General features: G+C 37.8%; 1 pseudogene; it reads left to right on the top strand.

Moving 5' to 3' along the window:
* Positions 1–3,228: 3,228 nt before the first annotated feature.
* Positions 3,229–15,855, top strand: LOC120595032 (Y-box-binding protein 1-like; annotated as a pseudogene).
* Positions 15,856–17,326: the final 1,471 nt, after the last annotated feature.

Below are 17,326 nucleotides of genomic sequence, written 5' to 3' on the forward strand. Positions count from 1 at the left end.
GCTCTTCAAGTACGGAAGAGGAGAAAGACTTGGAGATTTTCAGTCAAGCAACAGCCCAACTGGTTCAGTGTGGCCGAAGCCTGGTGTGTCTAAAGAAGAGCAAAGGATGGTGATGCTACAGAAGTAAGCAGACCAAGTAGGGAGCATTGATGCTTCTATAATGTAAGCAATGAGGAAGCTGGTAAATGAATCTTAGTAAGAGGTATAACACAACCATATTTGGGTTTAATAAAGATCATTCCACAGGAAACCGTAGGGAGGTTGGGCCCGAATTAATTCACAGAGAGCAATTATAAGGCTATTATAATGGTCTTGGTGACGAATGATTAGGGTCTGAATCAGGGCAGTGACAATGCGATGAAAAGGAAGAAAGAGATGTATGTATGAGAAATTTAGAAAGTAGAATCAACCAGACCTGGCCATTAACTGACTATGGGTATGGAGATTCAGCAATCATCTACAACAGTCCCCAACCTTTTTGTCACCAGGGACCAGTGCCCCTATAAGAATCTAATGCCTAATGATCTGAGGTGGAGCTGAGACGGTGATGCTAGCTAGCACTGGGGAGCAGCTGCAAATACAGATGAAGCTTCATGCACTTGCTGGCCTCCTGCTGTGCAGCCCAGTTCCTAACAGGCCACAGACCAGTACCCATCCACAGCCCAGGGGTTGGGGACCCCTGATCTAGAATATCTCCCACAATTCTTGCCAGGATAACAGAATGGGTGATGGGAAATATGGAGGGTCTTTTTTTAGTGTCCTTATGATTTGGTGTAGAGGGAAGGTAACATAAATTCACTTCTGAATGCCTTGGTTTTTGAAGGCCTGTGTGGGACATCCAGGGAGAGGTCTATGCAAGATGTTACAGTCATGAAAGCCATCAGGAGCAGGTGGCCTCTGCTTGGGTGGTTAGGTCAGAGATGAGTGAAAACAGGTCCGAACCTCAAGAAGGAACAACTTAAATTCAAAGGGGGGGCCCTAGGAAGAGGATGCCAAAGGCAAATTTCAAACAAGTGGTCTGAGAGTAAAGAAAGCTTACTAGCTACAAAAATGTCTTAATGATTAAGTTACTGTAAAACTTTGGGGAATATATAGCATCATACGAATATTCAGTGACAATCAGAAAAAGAAGCCATTCACTCTAAATTTAAATTATCTATTCCTTGTCACATTTTTCCTGGAGAATATATGACCTGTCAAAAGATGTCCATAATTAGCTGACAAGTTGAAAAAGAAGTTTTTCACAAGTTTGCTGTTAGCATCGCTGATTACCATCAACAAGGGACACTTGCCCACAACATGTCAGTTTACTATCTATAGTGGGCTGTAGTAATCCTTCTGCTCATGGATGCCACTCAATACTAATGACAGAAAAACTAACCATAGAGTCATTGGACTGGATAAGGCCATGAAGATCATTTCATATTAATGTCCCCAATTTATAGATGAGATCCAGAGATAACGTGAACTGCCAAAGTTGGCACAACAAGCTTCAATACACAGACCAGAAACCAGCCTTTTTAAATCTGAGCCCAGCGTTCATTCCAGCATACCACCCTACAAGCTAAAGAATGGATTATATCCCAAAATACTCATCAATATGTTATATCTAGAACTTTGCTTTTTTAAGTATGGGCTATAGGCTTACCAGCATGAAATCTTGTTAATATTGCAGATTCTCAGGTCCCTCTCCAGACCTACTGAATCAAAATCTGCGTTTAACAAGATCTCCTGGTCAATTCATATATATATCTGATTTTCAGAAGCTTTGCTCTAGAACTCAGGTTGCATTTTTCCAATAGAAATAATGACCTAAAGATAAGTTGACAATAACCAGTTTTAAGTATATACAGATGCTAATGATAGAAGATTGTTCTTCAAGAACTATATGTTCCAAATAATAACTGGGGATGCAGGTGATGCATTTTCCCCAACAGAGTTCTAAGACTAAAATTATTTCCCCAACCTACCTTCCTGAATCCACAACTTCATTCCCAAGTTACCTCTGGTCTAAATATACAAGAATCAGGCTCTCCCATAGTAATTATTCCTACGGTGTGACAAAAGCCAGGAGCAATGTCACATGAGAAGGGGGAAGTCTACAGAATCTGTGCAGAAGCCAGGACAAGGACTCAGGAGGCAGAAGCTGGCCAGAGCTTTCAGCCTTTCAGACAGCAGCAAGAGTCTGGCTTCTGAGCATCAGTAGAAAGGATCTCTTCAAAGGGTGATAAAGACATATCATGTGACATATAAAAGCGAGGGCGTTTGTATAAAAAGCATTTCTAACTCACATAAGGGGCTACCTGATATTATGAATTAACAGATTCCAAAACTGGTTAATGGAAGTACCATGAGACCATTGAAAATGATAGGTTTTTTATTTGCTGACCCACCTTCCTATTTATTTTATTTTATTTTATTTTATTTTATTTTATTATTTTATTTGCTGCTTATCCTCTTCTCTCTCAGCTACCTCCACTCTAGCACTCCATCCCTGCAAGTGTTATTTTGTTTCCACTCTGAACCTACATAATGATGTGGGTGATCAACACTCCTCTAGGAATATTTATGAGATTTTCTTAAAATGACAATACACTTATCACAGACTTTGCTCACAGTCATATGTCAGAGCTCAACCAGTCAGGTAAGGAACAGGTATTTAGTGGCCCTGTTTCCAAAGTAAGACACCTTTAACGCAGTGATTTTCTAGCTCTAGTGTGCATAAAAATCACTGGGGACATTCTGCAAACACAGATTTCCTGGATTCTACAACTGTAAGATGGATACTGTTATTATCCCTAGCTTGCTGATGAGGAAATTAAAGTTTGGAGAACTTAAGAACTTGGTCAGAGTTATTCAGCCAATAATTGGCAGAGCCCGAATTTAAACCCCTGCCAAGGTCTCTGACTTCAGATTCTAGTTTCTTAACCACTAAGCTTTTTGCCTTTTCTCATCTCTTTTACTTTTAGACTGGGTGATGTATATAAACAACACGATTTTTAACTGGTTTCCCTATAAAAAAGAAAGAAAGAAAGAAAGAAAGAAAGAAAGAAAGAAAGAAAGCAGAAAGAAAGAAAGAAAGAAAGAAAGAAAGAAAGAAAGAAAGAAAGAAAGAAGAGAAAGAAAGAAAGAAAAGGAACCAGTGACTTAAGGGGAAACTCTTTCTAGACATGAGCTGGATATCAATCTATCTGATTGATGTAGGGGTCTGCAAGCTGCAATGACCGAATGGGAATTGCATCATCAAATGATGATGCCTTCTCCAGGGACAAGGCCAAACTCGTTCCTAAAGTACACAACGGGTTCTGTGAGATACTGTCCAAGACTGAAATCTCTACCACTGCCTCACGGTAAGGTGACCTTTAAGATAGAGCACTTTAAAGCAGCATTTGTTAATCCAAAGGTTGTACTGCCTGATTTGCAACACGATTTATCCTCATTTCATTGATCAGCAAGGGTTGAAATAGAATAGGTATCACCTTGGAAATAACACCCTATGGGATTGGGTTGCTGTCCTCCAGAATGAGGTTTATAAATTGAACTAATGACCAATAGGTGGTGCTAGTCTCCAGTAGCTACACTAGGTGAATTCAAGAATCAAGGGATGGAAATAAGATTAGCCCCTTTCATTACAGCACCCAGTAATCCGCTTGCTAAATACGTGCTTTCTTATTTCAAGAACTTAAGCTCTACTAGTTATAGGTCTGGTTCCCAGGAAGGATGCTTTTACCATAGGATCCAGTAAAAATTCCACTGAACTTGAAAACTGTAACTTGAAGCTCTAACTATAACCTGATGACCTTGGAATCCTAATGCCATGGACCAAGAGGCAAAGAAAGGAGTTAACTATACTGGCAAGGGTAATTAGCCCCTATTTAGAGAAGCAAGAGAAGCAAGGGTTGCTACTACACAATAGAGACAGGGAAGAATATTTCTGGAGGCCATGGGATTCACCGGGGCATCTCTTGGTGCATCTATGCTCAGTGATCTCTATGAATGAACAAGTATAGCGACCATAGCTTAACGCAGGCAAGACAACTAAGAGTTCAGGCCCCTCAGGATGAAATTACGAGAATGTGCAAACAGCAGTGAAGGCAAACTAGACCAGTCAGAGTGCTGGCAGATGTTGAGAAAAATCTAGAATGGGTTGTGGAAAGGGAAGATGATGAATATTGATAGCAACTTTGCAATCAGCTACACAGTGGGAACTATAACTTGGTTTGTTAACCTTGTATTAAGTCTGTACTAATGGAGGTCATTATCAGAGCTAAAAAGTAGTACAAGGAGTGGACAGTGTCTTATATACTTCTTACGTATCACTTCATATCCCCTCTGCCTCACCTACTTCTTACTCCAGTCACCACTGCAGAGCCACCTTCACATAGGCAATTCCTGACTGTGCCTCACCGCAGGCCCATGGCTTGAACATTTTGCCCTGTCTGGGACTTTTCTGTTAAAATCAAGCAGCCCATCTGGTGGAGCAGGTACAACCTAGGGCAGAGGGCAGGGGAACTAGTTAGCTCCCTATGGAGTGAATCCTTAACCAAAAAAATTCTTCCCTCTTTCTTGTCCTGGATGAACTATGTTCAGATACATTTTTGTGGCTTCTTGGATAACAGACCCATGCAATCAAACAATCAGGTTCACCTAGCTGTGGCTAATTAGATAATAATGCATTCTTGTGTTCACTCTCTCCTCTTCCCTGCTTCACTCCTCTGGTCTCTCACTCCTGCTCCCTGGAATTGCGCCCCCTCATAAAATATTAACGCATAAGTCCTTTGCCTCAGGCTGGGCTTTCAGAGCAACCAAGGCTAAAATATCTGCTAATTCTTCTCTGGTTTCTCACCAAAGGAATAAAGAAACAATCTATAAATAGGTTGGACCCCAGGCCCTGCCCATTGAGAGCTGTGGTGAGTATATCCAAGCACCCACTTAAGAAGAGCTGGCCTCTCTGTGAGTTTCATCTCATCTCCCTTTATGTGCACAGATGCCTTTACTGCTCTCCTCCCTTCCTCAGGAAAGGGACCCCAGTGTGCACCAAGGACAAGATGGAATCCTTAGGAATACCATGAGGCTACCTGACAGAGGGAGGAAACTTAGTTACAAAGGGCAAAGACACAAAAACACTTCCCCACCTCCTATAACTACCCTTTTTGTTTTATTCTACCAGTGTAGAACAAAAAATCTGGGCCATGCTTTTCATTTGGAAGACTCCCCTCAGTTCTAATGATTGAGTGGAGTCAGATTGGAGTCCATGTAAAAGAAAGCATAATGGATGACTTATCCCAGCTCTTTCCTAGACTTTACAGAAAGAAGGCGAAAAGGTTTTCGAAGGGTATTCATTCCTCAGGTCACCTCACTATGGCAGGTGAGTAGATGGAAATTATATGCGGTGAGCCAGAGCTAAAGATAAAGACTATGCATTTTGCCAGAACCTGCCAGCTGCTCTCTATCTCAGAAATCTAAGCGCTGCAGAGAAATCAACACCTGAGAAACTATAATAGCAGCAGCTCACAATCCCTTCAGTTGCTGTCTGGTCCCTCTCCATGGCCATTATTTATTTCTTGAGTCATAGCAAGCACATCCCACATAGCATTTCAGACACATCATTAGAGAAGCAACATGGCATAGGGGACAAAATATGGGCCTCAGAGTCAAACACTCCCAGGTCCAAATTTTAGCTCTGGCTCTCAGTACCTATGTAGCTATGGGACATATTTATTTTTGCATTAATAATTCTTTTACAATAATAAATGTTTCATTTCCAGGTTGGGAACCAAGCCTCCTCTATAAAGAGATATTTAATGCTACCAAGTCTAGATAAGTCATTAAAAACGGGAATCAAGGGTAAAATTCTATACACATCCAAGGAGTATAGAAGGGTAAAATTCTATACACATCAGAATTTTGTCAGGTATCCTGGAACAATATGACCAAGTTCTGTCATTATTATGTTTCTTCCAGGAGGTCAAGGCAAGCCTCAACTCCAATGTCATCCAAGAACTAAACAAAACTTTTCTGTCTTCTTCTTTCTTCAATGTCAACCTTCAAGCTGATCCTGATGCTTAACTAGCTTTGTTTTCATTTTTTAATATAGAGATTAATAATTAGAAGTTAAATCTTTGGATGGTGAAAAATTACCATAGTCCTTAGCTTTGGAAAAATTAATTTTACTAGCAACTTGGTACATTTTAATTATTTAAATCCTAATAGTAGCCTAAATGTGATTCCCAATGAGAATGGTATTAATACAACACTAAAGAATGGTATATGATAAAATAAAGAAAGTACTTAAAATAAAGAAAGTACTTGGAACAGAAAGATGTCAGAAACAGGTGTCTTTGTATGCACATGCTCTCTCATCACATAAAATGCCTTAGTAAAAACATCACCAGGAAATGTAAAGGGTAGTTTTCCAGAAGAAAGCCCATGGTGAATGATTACTATATTAATAACAACAAAAAAGAAACACCTTACTATTGTTGTAAAAACAGCAGGTAAATAGACATTAAAAAATGTAAAAGTTACCATTTTTACAGCATGCATAGGCATACACATAATTTCCAAGTGTTATCACACACAAAAAAAGTTATATTGGAAAATTAAACCTCATCTGTACCTCCAAAAATGATTCAGTAAGATCAACATCTAAGTATTTTTATAGTAATTGCTTCTCTGCTACTCTCATTATAGGTGTTAGAAGAGGAAGAAGGAAAAGAATTGACATGGTCCCACAACTGCAGAGAGACACTGAGTTCTTGACCTTCCATATGTATGTACATTTATCGATCCCTTTTATACTGGGTTGTATTTCCTGCCGTGGGGTTTAGTATTTGATTTCCTAAGTAACTGAGCGGTAAACATCCACTCTGAGCTGTCAGATAAATCTCAGTGTTAAATGATACTACCTGATCCTCTGAACACATCATCAGTCACTCAACAGGAAATGTTTATGACCCTCTACTAAAGCCTCTACCTCAGCCAGAACCACCAAGTGTCTAGTTCCTCCTGGGGTCCCACCCTTAAGAAGCATTGATAGAAAGATCTGAGAAATATAATCAAAACATTTGATATCAAACCTGTGCTCAATGCTAGAGTCTGGTTAAATCTCATACTCTAGTTCTGAAAGTGAACAAGAGCGGCTTCCTTTATCTAACCAAATGATTTCCACACAGAGAACATAGACTCGCCTCCCTGCCCTCCAAGATCCAGCAGGGAGGAAGGGGGTTGGCTTAGCCCAAGGGACAGAAAGGACAACAGCTCTCACCACTCCAGATGAATACTTGTCGTCACCCTGACCATGAAAGGAGATGGGCAGATGGACTTGGTCTAGCACCTTATGGGTCACCAAGATCTTTGGGTCAGCCTCATCTGACCAGGGGAAGGGCAAGACTTCCCATTCACACAGTGGTGTAATAACTGCGGTCCAGACAACAGAGAGAGAGAGAGAGAGAGAGAGAATATATAGAGAGAGAGGAGAGAGAGAGAGAGGGAGAGAGAGAGGAGAGAGAGAGAGAGAGAGAGAGAGAGAGAGAGAGAGGGCGGGCGAGGCAAGGGTGAGAGAGGAAGGGAGAGAGAGGGACAGGGACAGGGAGGGAGGGGAAGAGAGGGAAATAGAGTGAGGAAGAGGGAGAATACTGTTAAGTTAGACTAACTTGAGGAGAGAGTCCAGGGGCTGCTCTTTTCATGGAATCACTAAGTGCAGTTGGGATTCTTTGGAAGTGGTCAGGCGGTCATAGGATGCATGTATTATCCTGTGAAATGTCTCACACATACAATGTAATGATCATTATTTAGTCTCTTCTATGAGGTTGGCAGTCACTATACTGACAAACTCACCCAGTAAAACTTAGTCCTAGAGCTCACACATTACAATTCTTGGGCACTTGATGCTGAAATTCTCACTTTCTCGTGCATGTTTTGTTCCAGCTGAGAAGGTATTTCTGTCACCATCACTCCTTGTCTGGGTCTACTCCAGTGGCTTGGCACCATTTTTTTATCATTTGAAGTGACACAGTACTTGCACAAAACAGAATGTGGGTCACATATTCCTTGCTTTAACACACACACACACACACACTTGGTCACTTGAAAACTTCATCTCTAGTGTCCTGCTACTTGGTCAAATTCTCATTATCTGAAATGTAGCTTAGATTAATAAAATGTGGTAGACACCATTATAAACCCTTTGTGGGTGCTGCTGAGGGGTGTTTTTCATGTGTGTTAGATCTATTTCAATCATCATAATAAAACTACATTGCTTCAAAAAAGATGAACTACTGATCAGAAATAGTTGAAATGAATTAAAGACCCTGACAACTCAGGAATGAGAAATAAGCAATCCAGTGGGGAAAAAGTACTTTTAAACTGTTTAAATGTGCTTGTCTAACATGTCACTAAAAGCTGTAATCTTCCATTTTCTATTAACAACTCCATCGATTTTCCCTTAATGTTTTAAATTAACTGTCTTTTCTCAAACATGACGCTGTTCAACATTTGAAGAAAATAGCTCCTGGTTTTTTTACTCTGGATTTAAAAAACTGGATTTATTTTTCATTTGCATTTTTATAAAAGTTTATTTTTGTTAGAAATTGGCATGTTTCCTATCATTTGAAATTTCAAAGCACTGCCCAAATATAAATGTACCTGTTGTTTTATAAATTCCATAATACCTGTGATGTTAGAATTATAACTATACTAAGCAGGAGAAAATTACATTGTTTTTATAAAGTGTATAGTTTTTATAAAATTCCACAAGCTGACCCTGTTTTCATGTAACTGATCTCATCCTTATATCATGTCCTATCTTTTCCTTCTAATGGAAACTTTCCTGGGAAAATGAGAAACACAAGGGGAGAATGTGATCCCATCTCTAGCACCCTCTATTGAAGGGAATAAACTTACATCTATTAGAAGGGATGCACATCTCTTCACCATACCTCAATTAGTTAATGTACCACATTTCAGTAATGGAAAAGGGAAATGTAGTGTTCACAGACCAGAAAATTTTCACATCCATCTACCAAGCAACCACTAGTAGTCATGTTGAGAAAGATTTCAGACATGCCTTATAAGCCCTCCTGTGGTTTTTTTTATTTTGTTTTTTACTTTAGAAAGTTTGCTAATTCATTTCAATCTAAGGAATGTTTATTGAGTATCTATTTATCAGTCATGAAGCTACTCTGGTATGCAAAGACTAATTAAACACTGACCATGCTCTCAAGGAGCTCAAAATTGGGGGTAGAGAGAGATAAAAATTATGTTCAAATTATTATATTGTAATGTGGTAATATTAGATAATAGATGTCATCTTATTTTATTTTCACATTACTAAAGCATGGCAGAGTGATTAATTTTGCCTAATTTGGATAGGAAGAGAGGCACAAATGCCACAAGCTAACCTGTTTTTATTTAACTGATCTTATTCTTATACCCTTGTTCTCTTACTGAAGAAGTGACGTTACTGAACTTGTAGATTTCAAAGAAGAGGTGATATTCGAACTGTGCATTGAATAATGAGAAAAGGTCTGTAACACTCTCTGCCTCTCTCTCAGACTTAAAGTGAAAAGTATGGACATGAACAAGATGTTCAGAAAAATATTGGACAAATAACTTGCCTTCTATTATAATCTCAGTGTGTGGTCCATGTATATGTGTGTGTATATTTAACAAGTAATGAGAAACATGAGAAAGACACCCGTATCCAGATTGTGAATAATCTTATATATCATTCCAAGTATAATAGACTCTAACCTCTTGTAATGGGAAATGTTTGAAAAATGTTAAACATTGGTGCCATGATCAATTTTAAGTGGTAGGAAGATTATTTTGGCGTAATGCCTTGGTAGAGCATTGATCTATTTTTTTCTAGTAACCAAAGTCGCTGCTTCTAAATTCAATGCCATACTGTTTTCCAACCCTTTGATGGTGGCAGAGTTTCACTTTTTAGGTACTTAAAGGATCTTTTCTTTATCCTTGGTGTTCTGAACTTTCATGATATATGTCTTAGACGCAACAGTCCTCAAACTTTTTGGCACCAGGGACTGGTGCTCCTATGAGAATCTAATGCCTGATGATCTGAAGTGGAGCCAAGGCAGTGAGGCTAGTGCTGGGGATCAGCTACAAATACAGATGAAGCTTGGCTCGCTTACTTGCCACTCACTTCCTGCTATGCAGCCCATTTCCTAGTAGGCCACGGACCAGTACTGGTCTGCAACCTGGTGTTGGGGACTCCTATCTTAGAGTCTTTTTATTTCCTATGGTAGACTCTGTCCTTCTGTTATTGGAAATGTCTTATGTCACTTCTTAGATAATTCTCTACTCATAATTTTACCTGCTCTCTCTTTCCAAAATTTCAATTTGTCAGATACTCAAAAACCTGGTCATCTTTATTTTCATTGTGTATTTTGGGTAATTTCCAGGCATTACCTTCCACTCCTTTTGAATTTTTTTTTATTTATTTGTTTGTTTTGGAGGAAAGCATCATATTATTAAATCCCAAGAGTTTTTTCTTATATTCTGATTATTCCGTTATTATATCATCCTGTCCTTGTTTCACAGCAGCCATAGCTTTTTTTATAAAGTTTCTTCTGCGCTCTAATTCTTCTATTTTGTATGATTTTTTTATTTAGTTAAATAGTTAATTGATTTTGTCTCTGCCTTTCATGTGAGAAGCTTACCCAAAATGCTGGATGATTCTCATCTGTCAGATCTCATTTTCAAGTAAGGCATGGAAAAGCAGATTGAAAACTCTAGGTACATGGGTAGGGTTTTTGATCATCTGTGGAGTAAAGGGCACCAAACCAGCCTTCAATTGAATAGTGTTCAAATATCGGTATCTTTCTAGGGCCAAGAAAGTTCTGTAGTCTTATCTAGTCTTCAGATTAATGCTTTGCAGCTAGTGATCTGGAAGCAAAGCAAAAACAGGGACTGGACGTCACTTCACTCCCAACTTTCACTTGGCCAGAAACTTTTAGATATTATTTTCTCAGATCTGAATTTCAACCTTTCACTCACCTCCAAGTCTCATAGCTTTCTAGGGTTCTGTGTTGAGTGGCAACTAGATTATCTTCATAAATCACATCTGCTGACACTTAGTTGTAAACTTCCTCTGCTTTACTCATCCTACTGTCCATTTTTAATCTTCAAAGACTTTCTTTTGATATTTCTTTCCACTTTTGCTTTTACTCATATTCTCTTTATGAAGTTATAGCAGATGTCAACATGTTCCTTGATAATCAAGTCTACAAAGCACAAAATAAATAATCAGTTCATATTAGTTCAGGTGCTTCAAAAAGCAAATGCCAGATTCAGGCACAAACCTGTGAGAGAATACGGAGAGGGAACTGGAAAGGGTGAGGATGTCATCGACTGCAGTGAGAGGGAAGAGGAGGTGGAAAGAAGGTTGGGTGGGAGCATCTTAGAGTGTAGCACAGTTGTAAGGGAAGTTCAGCAGGCTGTCAGGGGGTTCTTAAGGTAAGTTCCTGGGCCGGTAGAGTCCCACACTCTAAGGCATGTGCCTGCCTTGCTATCTCTGCTGTGCTCAGTCACTGTCTGGGATCAGTTCATTGGAAATCATGTGGGGGTAGATTTCTGAGTGCAGCATCTAGGACATTGGTCGTCGGTAATGCTCTCAACAGTTGGAGACAGTTCTGAGAGACAGATTCTCACGACTGCCACACAGTCAAAACATTGCAGAATATGTGAGGAAAAATATATTCCAACTATTGCACATAGAACTAGAGAATTTGTTAAACCAATCTCTGCTGGAGGTAAAACATCTAAAGTAGCATTCATACCTAAATACACCCAAAGTTCCTCTGGTTTAGGGGTCAGTAAACTATTGCTTACGGGCTAAATTCAGGATACTGTCTGTTTTGTAAATAAGGTTTTTAGTTGAGGTATAACTGACCTAAAATATTATATTAAATAAGGTTTTATTTGAATACAGCTACATCCATTTATTTATGTATTGTCTATGTCTGCTTTCACAGAGCAGAGTCACAGAGTTGTGGCAAAGACTGCATGGTCCACAAAGCTAAAAATATTTATTCTCTATCCTTTACAGAAAGTGTGTAGACTTCTGCTCTAGTTTAAAGCCCACTGGAATGTAATTAGAGGAGACTGTATAAAATACACTCAGACTATCAAAACTTTATATTTTCAACTAAAGCTTCAAAAAGTATACACTAATAACAAAGAGAGAGTAGAGTCCTAGAGAGAACCTTCGTAATCCCAATTTCTCCCAAGATAAGTAGTGTCCCTTTTTCAATTTATTGAAGTACATAATAATTGCTATGCTAGTCTACGCTAGTCATGAAAATACAAAGATGAAAAACTGATCTTACTCTCAACAAGCCCAAGTCCAGTAAACATGTAAATAAATCAGTATAATATAATGTGACATATCCTCTAAACAGGATATAAAGAACACTTAGAGAATATAGATGAAGAATGAATTATAGACTTTGAAGAAAATATGTCAAATTAAATATGTGCATTTACTCACTGCTATCTCCCAAAATGCCACTAAAACGATCATTGAAGAACTATATAAACACACACGCACACATGTATGTACTCACAGATACACACATATGGTGATATTTAGAAATATACACACAGATACATATATAGGTATGGTAAGTCACAGAAATATTTGCAATGTGCATTCTGACAAAGGCCTTATATTCGGAACACATAAAGAACTCTAACAACTCAATAAAAAGAAGACAACTCAATAAAAATGGACAAAAGATTGAAACAAATACTTTACAAATGAAAGTATATGCATGACCAATAAGTACATGAAAAGATGCTCAATATCAGTAGTGACTTTTCCTTAGTCTTCTTTTATGCTACTCACATGGATTCTATTATATATGGAATATGCAGCAAAAAAAAAAAAAAAAAAAAAAAAAAATTAAAAACCAGATCAAGAAGAACAGGTAAAGGAAAAGTAAATGAATTCTTAGATACTATCTTCTTGCTGCTGTTTTCAACTTCGAGATTAAGAATAAGTGATGGGCGGTTATGAGATACCTGTTAGAATGGCTATCATAAACAAGACAGGTAATAACAAGCATTGTAGAGGTTGCGGGGGGAAAAGAATCTTTATATACTGCTGGCGGGAATGTAAATTGGTACAACCGTTATGGAAAACAGTATGGAGATTCTTCAAAAAATTAAGAATAGAATTATCATACGGCCCAGCAATCCTTCCTCTGGGTATCTACCCCCAAAACTTGAAAACATTTATCTATAGATATATGCATCCCAATGTTCATTGATGCATTGTTCATAGTGGCCAAGGCATGGAAACAACCAAAGTGCCTTTCAATAGATGGTTGAATAAATAATATTCCATTGTATATCTGTGGTACAGATATACAATGGAATATTATTCAGCCATAAGAAAAGATGAAATACTGCCATTTGTGACAACACAGGTGGATCCTGACATTATCATGCTAAGCAAAATAAGTAAGACAGAAATAGTTGAGAACCATATGATTTCACTCATATGTGGGATATAAAACTGAAAGCAACAAATGACAAGACAAACAAACAAAAACTCGTAGACACAGACAGCAGTTTAGTGGTTACCAGAAGGAAAGAGGGGAAAGAAAGAGGTAGATAAGGGTAAACAGGGTCAAATATATGGTAATAGAAGGTGATTTGACTTTCAGTGGTGAATACACAATGTAATATACAGATGACATATTATTGAATTGTACACTTGAAACCTATACAATTTTATTAACCAAGTCACCCCAATAAATTTAACTTAAAAAAAAAGAATAAGTAATGGGTAAGTTGATTACCTGAACTGCCTGTAGGTTTTTCTAGACTATATAATGGATTCTGCTCTAAGCAATAAATCTCGAATAGTTAGGCAATGTCACTGTTTGGCTAATTAAATTGTTTGTCCATCCCTCAATTAGTTTTTGTATGTGAGGAAAAGTTGAATAGTTCAGGGTTCCTATGGTGACTTTTTAGTTTCTATACCAACTGTACTCATTAACCACTGTGGAGAATGACCTGAGGCCTGACTTCTAAAAGAACACAACTTCTTCCTTTCTCTGGAGTCAGAGAGCCTGCCTGGCCTAGTCTCAACTAAATTTATCATCTCATATTCCACCACTGAGGTTCTGTGAACCCTTAGGTGCATATTTAACTGCTTAGTTTCTCTCATTTTAGATAATTTCAATAGATAATTTTAGAGGGCATGTGTCCTCTCTGTCATATATTTTTATGAAGGGAAACATGTCCTCCTGAATTCTGCTAAATTATGCAGTTTTTCATTCCATTACGATTTTGTAACTGAATAACAATATGAACTTTTTTCACAAAATCTTAAATTTCCAACAATAAAGTTTCCTATATCTCCATGAACAGAATATGAATAGCTCCTTAATTTGTTGCTTTACATTTGCAGCTCCACAAAAAGCTTTATCTACAGATAAATGTAGATTTCCCTTCTGGTACGTATGAGGTATAATTAGAAGTATTTTTTAAAAATAAGCTATAAGCATTTGTATATGTGTAAAGTTAGTATTTGAAAATAAGAAATACTTAGTTTAGAAGCAAAACTAATTTTTGAAGAGAACATGAAATATGTGAATAACAAAGATTGACCTGAAACATGATTTACATTAACCACAGCATTAAATAGCAAGCTGCCTAATGTGCTAGTATTATTCATTTGGGATGTTTCTTCAAGAAGGAAAAATGCCTTCATCACAACCCATTACTTCCACCCAGAACATGGCCTGGCACTGGTATGGATTTATCAAATGTTCTAGGTGTTGTTTCTAAGTGCTTGACATGCATTAAGTTATATATTCTAACCCAACGAGGCAAGTACTGTTATTATTTGCACTTCACAGGTAAGTGGAAATATGTACTCTGGATCCAGAGTCCATGTTCCTCAACACTAAAATATAACACTTCATAAAATAATTGCAAACTATTCTTGAAAACACCCATAGTCATAAAGAGAGTGATGCTCGGTGACCTGCCCTGATCTAACCTAAGTGTTAACATTTGAGGGGGCCCAATAATAGTACCTCTATTCCCTAAGCTTTTCACCAATTAAGATATAAAATGAAAGTGTAAGGCAACAGGAATGACACCAAGGAAGATATATTTGTACACCAGCCTGCTGTAAAGAAGAGCAACCCTAGGAGTACCTTCACAGGGTAAGACTACGGAGTTTGACGTTGTTGAAGGAGAAGAGGGTGCGGAGGTGGCAAATTTTATAGGCCCTGATGAGATCCCAATGCAAGACAGTAAAAGATGCAGCAGACCATAACCATTATAGACACTATCCACATAGCAGGGGTCCTCCTCGCAATTATCAGCATAGAATTACAGAATAGTGAGAGCAGGGAAAAGAATGAGGGGTCACAGAGTGCTCCCAAAGGCCAGGACCAATAGCACTCACCCTACCTCAGGTGACAGTTCCCACTTTACTACATGTGGAGATCCTATGGGCATCGACCACAGTATTCCAACCCTCCTGTGCAAGGAGAAGTGATGGAGGGTACTGACAACCAGGTGCAGGAGAACAAGGCAGAGCAGTGAGACAGAATATGTATGAGGGCTATGACCACAATTCCTCAGGGTTTCTCCTCATCAAAGACAACTTAGAAAGGACGGCAATGAAGAAGATAAGAAAACTCAAAAAGAGACCCAAGGTCAGCAGCTTCCTCAATGGCCATACTGCCATAACTTCAGTTATGGACACAGACCCCTAGGAAACACTAAATCACAAGATGGCAAAAGACAAAAGCAGCCTATCTGCCAGCTGAGAATTTCTCTACTCCCAAGGCTGAGCTGGGCTGGGCTGATTAAATGCCATCTTACCATCTCTACCATTATCCGCCTTAGTCATCCAACAAGCAGAAATGAATATGAAATCCCAGCAATAAGAAATGAACAAATGATTGAAGCTAAAGACCTTAAATACTTGCCTTTTGCCCATTGACCAAATAATGAAAACTATCTGCATTATCTATGTAGCATTGGGTTTTTATTATTTTTACCAAAAGATATCTCTTTTTGGTAATGATAAATGTGGTTTTTTGTTTTTGTTTTTGTTTTCGTTTTAAAAAGAAGGCTGGTTTTTCTCAATATGCCTTTAAAGATTTTTAAATTGTTTCATATTTGGTCAAGATTTTTTAATAACCTCATTTTTAATTTGTAATAAAAGTTACAACTTGATTTTTTCAAAAAAGTCAACAAACTGCAAGCACCTGTTAATAACGGTCTTAAATGATAATAAAAAAAAAGTGAAATCGCTGTATCAAATAATATGAACATTTTAAAGATAACAATATACATTGCTTTCTAAAAGACATATAAATTTACACTGTCACCCTCATGGTGTGCCTGTGCCTGCTTCTTGCCCTAGCTTTGATAGCTCATAAATTACATTTTGTTATAACTAGAAAATAAAAGAATAGAAAAATACAAACTACTTCAGATTTTATTTTCATTTGTAATAATACCAACCTTTATAAGCTAAAATTAAATATATAAGAGTACATCTGAATGTGATAACATTGTTGGGAATTTAATTCTAGCTTCTCCAGAAAAAAAAAATTAATAAAGATACATGTATGGCTTAAAGTAACATAAATGGTTCAAGGAAAATGACTACATTACCTTCATTGCAAACCATTGATTTGTAGTCTCTTATCATTTTTCTGCATTCGAGCCTGATAAAAAATTGGTTTATACAATTGGACACTCATTAGATTTATGTGCAATAACATTTATTTTGATCCAAAGGTTATACTTTCAAGGTTACATCCATAAAGCCATGAAGGAGTTCTGCTGATTCGCACAGTAACATATAAGCTACCTGAAACAACAGCTGAAAAGTAAATGTTAAGGAACATTGCTACATTATTCTTTATTTCTAAATGGAATGTAGATCTTTCTAATTTTTTCCAGGAGAACAAAGACTTCAGCCTATTTGGCACTTAATTGCCATAAAAGAGTAGTAAAAGTGACTTTCATTCTAGAATCCTCCTCTCCATAATTAGAATATTCAAACAAATCCTAACTTTTTCTACCCTAAGTAGTTAGGTAAAAAAAAAAAAAAAAAAATTGCATTAAAAGAAAAATGTACAAGAGCAAATCCAAGCTTTCTGCCCAAATAGCAAGAAATATGGTACCAGACATGAACAATAGCTAAAATCTCAGCTGCTTGTGCCAACAATTTTCAGCAACCTCTCAAGGAGAATTCCTCTTAAATCATTTAACTTAAATCAAATTTATGCCATGTGATATCTTTGAGGCCAGGGTTGGTAGGACAGGT

The sequence above is a fragment of the Pteropus medius genome, unplaced genomic scaffold, assembly GCF_902729225.1.
Source record: "Pteropus medius unplaced genomic scaffold, Ma_sr-lr_union100, whole genome shotgun sequence".
NCBI classification, from domain to species: Eukaryota; Metazoa; Chordata; class Mammalia; order Chiroptera; family Pteropodidae; genus Pteropus; species Pteropus medius.